We start from the raw sequence: 6,135 nt of genomic DNA on the forward strand, positions 1-6,135 counted from the left end.
CTCCATGCCAATCGAGTTACCTCCTCTCCCGCGCACTCCGGTAGCTCCACGATCCAAGTGCAAGCTTCAAGCAAGCTCCATCCTCAAGCTCCACGCTCCACGCTCCAAGCTCTATCCTCAAGCTCCACGCTCCAAGCTCCAAGCTCCATAGCTGCGATCAAGAGAAGAGAAGAGAAGAGAAGAGAAGAGAAGAGAAGAGAAGAGAAGAAGAGAGGAGAAGATGGAGAGCTTCTCCTACCCGGTCCCTCACCCTGACACACTCACTCCCTCACACTCTCACACTCCCTCTCTCAAGCACAAGCGCAAGCAAGCAAGAACAAGAAGAAAAAGAAGAAGAGGAGAGCCACTTTTGGCCACACACAAGAATGAGCTTCCATTCACTTTTTGAACTTTATATACAAAACCCTAAATCCCTTTTGGGCACCCACCCTTTTTTACATGATCGGCCATTGTGGCAAGGTTCTTTCTCTATTTCCTCTTCTAGCCTTATGCCTCTAGTCTGCACCCGTCTAATATTTTACACTTGACACAGGAGGGAGCCTGGCGCTCTTTTACACAAGTTTTTGGAGTTTTTTGAGGCGCCTTTCATTTAAAATTACGCTTTTGGCCCCAGCTTAGCTTTAGAGACCACCTGTGTATCTTTGCTCTTTTTCCATCCTTTTTTCACTTTTTTATTCATTTTTCTGCCTTCTTGACTTGGGGTTAACAACTGTACAGATCAGTGGGGTTGGAAGGTGGCTGGCGCATTAGTCAACCCAAAAGGCATGACTATGTAGGCAAAGATGCCCCATTCAGTGGCAAATGCAGTTTTATGCGTATCGTTAGGATGTACTTGGACCTAATTGTATCCAGAGAAGCCGTCCAGAAATCTGTAGGTCCCTTTGCCAGCCACTCTCTCGAGCATGTGCTCGGTGTACGGCAATGGGTAATTATCTCTCTTTTAGCTGCATTTACCTTCTTCTAATTGACACACACTCTAATCTTTCCATTCTTCTTTAATACGATGTTTATGGGGGAAACCTAGTTCGTGTGCTCAATTTCGTAGATGAATCCTGCTCTCATTAGCTTGTTGATTTCTTCCTTGATAGCATTTCGTGGTTTAGATTAATGGGATATGGTTGCTGCTTGATTGGTGTTGCATCAGGTGTAATGGGTATGTTGTGAGTCACCACACTCGGGTCTACCCCTTTGAGCTCTTCTAGGGACTAAGCAAAGACATCTATATACTCCCGCAAGAGAGAAATGAGACATGCTTCCTCTTCCTTAGTCAAGTCATCGGCTATAAAGACATGTCGTGGGGTCTTCCCTTCCCTAGCTAAATTGACCTCCTTGACCTTGGCGGATCCCTTGATTGGTTCGCTTGCTTGTCCCTATCATTTGACTCCCAGCAAGATTACTATCCTATCTCCCTCTTTGAACTTCGTGAATCGTTTTGGCAGGTCTTGCGATTTTCGCTATTCTTTTGTTTGCATTTCTTTAGGTAGCTTCCGTCGTTCCTTCCTTAACTGTCAATGTCTTAGGTGGACGGGTAGGTCCCCCTTGGTGCGCCTAGTCTTGGGGGGTTGAGGTATTTCACGATCACTATTTGAGCTGACTTTCGACTCAGAATCGAACTCTCTGTCTTCGCTAGAAGAGGGCTCTCTCCTGGTGGTCATAAAATAGAAGGTGAGCGTGTTCGCAATAGTGGTGTGTCACTCGATTGGGTTAGGCTTGCTTGCTTGTAGTCGATTGCACCTATGTGCTCCAACCAAGTTCAATCGTAGTCCTTATGTTTGACTACTTTCTCTACTCTAAGTGCATTCTGCCTGCATGGTCTGGAGTCTACTTGTATTTGTTTGATTATATGTCCCCCGGTGTTGTATTCTATGGTATCGATTTCCCTTTCGCTCTCATCACTGCAAGAACAATAGTCCTCATATTCGTCATCAAAGCTGCCTTTTTTTGGTTGCTCATCATTCTCCAGGTTCTGACATTTCTCTTTTTATTGGTCAAGGATTAATGCCCAATTGTACCTCAAGTTTAAATCGTGCCCCTTGGACCATCTCCATTCAGGCTCATCTAAGAGGTCTTGGAGTGGCTTGAGGTTTGTGACCGGATTGCCATTCAATTTGTCCATCATATATCCTAAGATATCTAAGAGCTCTCATCTATTGTTTGGGACTCGAAACATGACAGGGTTTGGTTTTCCACATAGGCTTTCGGTCATCATGCAGACTGGCACTTAGGGTATGCCCTCGAGTTTGCCTGTTGCCTTGATGGTTGTTCATACTCCTTAGTGTCTGAGAATGGTAGGTTTGTGGTAGTAAGAACATGCATCTAGTCTCACTCGCCCTCAGGGCATGGGATATACTTGGTAAGGGCCCCATAGGATCCCCTAGTTTGTCTGTCGCCCTTTAGCATGGTGGAGATGGCATCTAGGTCGACAAGCATAGTCTTCCATGTGTCCATCTCCACTCTTACGGCCTTTGTTTGATTGCCTAGGAAGATAAGACTGTTGCCCTAGTCCTCTACGACCCTCACGTTACGCATCCAAGGTCGACCTAGCAGGATGTCGTAGCCCACTCCCTTCATGACTATAAGGTTGACAAATAATTGGATTCTTGCGATCTTTAGTGGCCAATTTTTTAATACTCCGAATGGTTTCACCTTCATTCCATTAGCCAATGTGACGTTGAACCTAGCAGTCTCGACCAATAGGTTACCCCAAGTTTGGAGTACTGCATGGCTTAGCACACTCACTCCTACCCCCATGTCTATGATTCCCTTTCTGGTGATGTCCCCCAATGCTAAGAGCAGAAAGACTGCATGCATTTCTGTGCCTTTCCAAAAGGCATTAATGTGTAAGGATTTAGGTATGGAGTGTAGCGTCAGACTCGATATTTAAGTTTCTGCATCGTGCTCAGGCCAAGTTTGTGGTAATTGGCACATTTGGTTCTTCAACCCACTGTTTCACCTCTAGGCATAGCGTTGCATGCTGCCTAAGCAAGTCGCCTAAGCTTAGAGTTACAGGGGCGGTCACCGATGTATTGAGGAGGTTGCTAATCACTTGCCTTTCTCCTAATTCTGCGGTTCTTGGCCAATGGCCTTGGTTGGTTTGCTGGCGTGAAGTATTTAGACTTTGTCTAGGCGGCCCAGCTTGTGGTGCCATCACCTCCCTTGATCTTGGTTGTGGGAGAGAGATTGGCATGCTTATGCTTGAGAGATCATCGATCTCGTCTTCTAGTATGGACTCAGTGTCCTTTAGGTGCTCCTAGGCCTCCTTCACCCACTTTTTCACCTTCTTGATGGCTTTGAGTTGGCACTTTGGGTTGGGGTACTCCCCAACCTTAGCACTTCCCTTTTTAGCCGTTTGTGGGACCGACGTTTCTTCCTCTGCGTCAATGACTTTCCTTCCAACCGACAATGTTGTGACACTTTTGATTTTGAGGTTGATCTTAGTGTCTGGTCTTTTCTTCCTTCGTCTACGGCTCTTCTTTTCAATTGAGGTTGCGTCAAGGTTGCTAGGCCCTGGTAATGATATGCTAGCCTACTTCGTCTACGTGCGAGTCATGACATGCAATGGAATAGGGGTGGCCTCCCCATCACGTGTCTTGACACCAAACAACCCTAATGGAACCGATGGCTCGTTTGTTGAACTAGAAGATGGCCTCCACTTAGGACAATTGACAAAGAGATGAGTGATTTCACACTCAGGCATCTTAGGTTAGCCTTATCTCTATTTGCTTGCTCCCTCTCTCGGAATAGCATGAAGAAATGTGTCTTGGGTGATCGCAAGTTCAACACACAATTGGCTCTTGGGTCTGTGCTCCTAGGCCTCTGCCTCTCCCTCTTCCTAACACCATCATTGGTACTGGCCAGTAGTCCATAAGGATTGCATTGCCATAGCTGGAAAGTGGTTTCCGCCACAATGCACACATTGGATGTGTGGGCATGTTGGCCATCTCATCATCTCATGTAGTTTGGCTATGTCCATCCTAATCTTTACTAGCTCTTGCCCCAAATCAGTGCCCTTCCCTTTTTCTTGATCAGAGCCTCTTTCCTTGAGTTGGTTGTCCACTCTAATAGCTTTTTCAAAGACCCTTGCCAATGCGTCTCGCTATAAGCTCGAGTTGTCGGCCAAGGCTTTGTAGAGCTCTTCACTTCATATTCTGTTAATGAATACCGTGGATACTGCTCTTTCGGTTGGTCTCTTGCCCATGGGGATTCTCTTAAAGAGACTCCTCACATAGGTTACATAATCTCAAATATCCTCTTTCTCTCTTTGCTTCACGTTCATGAGTCACACTAGCAGATTATTGGAGTACCTAGGTTTGGAAAATCTTTTAATGAAGAGTTTTTTCAAGCCATTGAAATTGGCATGCTCTGCAGCATCCAAACTCGTGTACCAAGTCTAGCCCTTGTCACCTAAGCACAGTTCAAAAGCTTGGGAGTGTTGAGTGGGATTGGTAAGGCCGTTGGCCTTGCAAACATGCTTGAACTGTTCCACAAAGCTGTACGGGTTGTTGTCTGCTTTGGTATTTGTCCAACTACTTTGCCACCACAAGAATTTTTGATTGGCTCTTAGAGCCTTGGTTAACCCCTAACTCTCCTAGTAGCAATGTTGCTAATGCAACAATGCTTTGCTCTACTGCCGCTAGATCATAAGATCGCTTAGCGTGAGGTTCCCTTCTAGCGCTCTCTCGCTCTCTGATCGATTCCTGCTTGCTAAGGCTAGCACTCTTTGAATCTCTCACATTTCCAAGCTCTGACGCAAGCTCCTAGTTTGATGGTCCTAGTTGTACGTGGCTAGGCCTTGCAGAGCTTTGCGAGCTAGCTTCCTCTCTTCCTTGAGGTTTGCTATGACATCCTCTATAGGTCCACCACGGTGTTCTAGCTGGGTTTGAGCATCGTATTTGTTCACCAACTGTTGGATAGCTTTAGGAAGGTCTCCTAGGTGAAGCTCCTCCTAGCTTCTTTGGCTTGAGCTGCCCTCTTCCATGTCTAGGGCTTCTTGTTGCACCAAGTTGTCGATCAGGTGAATGAGGTTGCATAGATCCACTTCTCAATTGGGTCAGTCCTTGCTGTGTCTGACTCTTCAGTCACGTTATTCACTTGGTCCTACTTTTGGGGATTTGATCACCCTTCTATATACTAGGATCTTCTCCTATTAGTGGGTTCCTTCAAGGTTTTATGTCGCAACCAGTCTTCAACTTACCCTCACTCCATCCGTGTGCGTGCGGGTGTATTTTTTTCAGTGCATTGTGCGCAACCAAGCTCTTTGCTCTCCTTAAGTGTGTTTCAAGTGCTGGAAGTTAGTGTGAGTGAGAAAACAAAGTGTGTGCAGTTCTGGCGCTCTTGTCAATGGGTTGGTTTGATAGGGTCGTGTGTTCGATTTCTAGCTGTCCTCGCCGGCTTCTAGGGTTTTTCGTTGCACAGTTCTGTTCAGCTCGATCAAGGTCAAGTCAGGCCTTGCAATCAACCCGCAACACTAGACACAATTCCAAACTATTCGGCCACGATTTCTAGGTCTATAATTACCTTGAGGCGTTCGGTCGGTGGGTTCTTTTGGTGCGGATCACACTTCTCGTTGGCTGGGGTTTGTAAAATTTCTAGATTTTCTTTCTCAAGCTGTGTCCGATTTACCTATGTCTGATTTTGAAAATCAGACATCCAATTTACCAGTGTCCAATTCTAGGAACCGGACAGGGTCGGATCCGATTGTCACAATAGGACAGGGTATGTCCGATCGGACAGCTTGAGTTGGTTCGATTGGGATATGTTCGATTCTCGGAATTGGACAGGAGTGCTTGGCCCGATTTGAATGTGTGTCCGATCGGACAGGATACTGGGTTTGATTCTATGGTCCGATTAAACGATTAGACAGGGTGGTGTGTCCGATTCCTTCTCGTTCGATCGGACAAAGGTGGTGTGCCCGATTTTTGAGTATGTCTGATTAGACTGGATGGGCTTATTTGAGTCTGATCCTAGGAATCGGACTGGTCACTGGGTCCTTTGAACACTATGGAAAACGTCCAATTCTGCCGATCGAAAAAGCACACCAATCATGTTTTGCCAAAAATCTTCACTCCAATGTTGCCACTACCTCCAAGAACCTCCAGAATCAAGCAGGGGTGTAGGTCAAGGGCATTATATACC

The sequence above is a fragment of the Lygodium microphyllum genome, chromosome 4 (assembly GCF_053477565.2).
Source record: "Lygodium microphyllum isolate KBCC chromosome 4, Lygodium_microphyllum_v1.1.10, whole genome shotgun sequence".
NCBI classification, from domain to species: domain Eukaryota; kingdom Viridiplantae; phylum Streptophyta; class Polypodiopsida; order Schizaeales; family Lygodiaceae; genus Lygodium; species Lygodium microphyllum.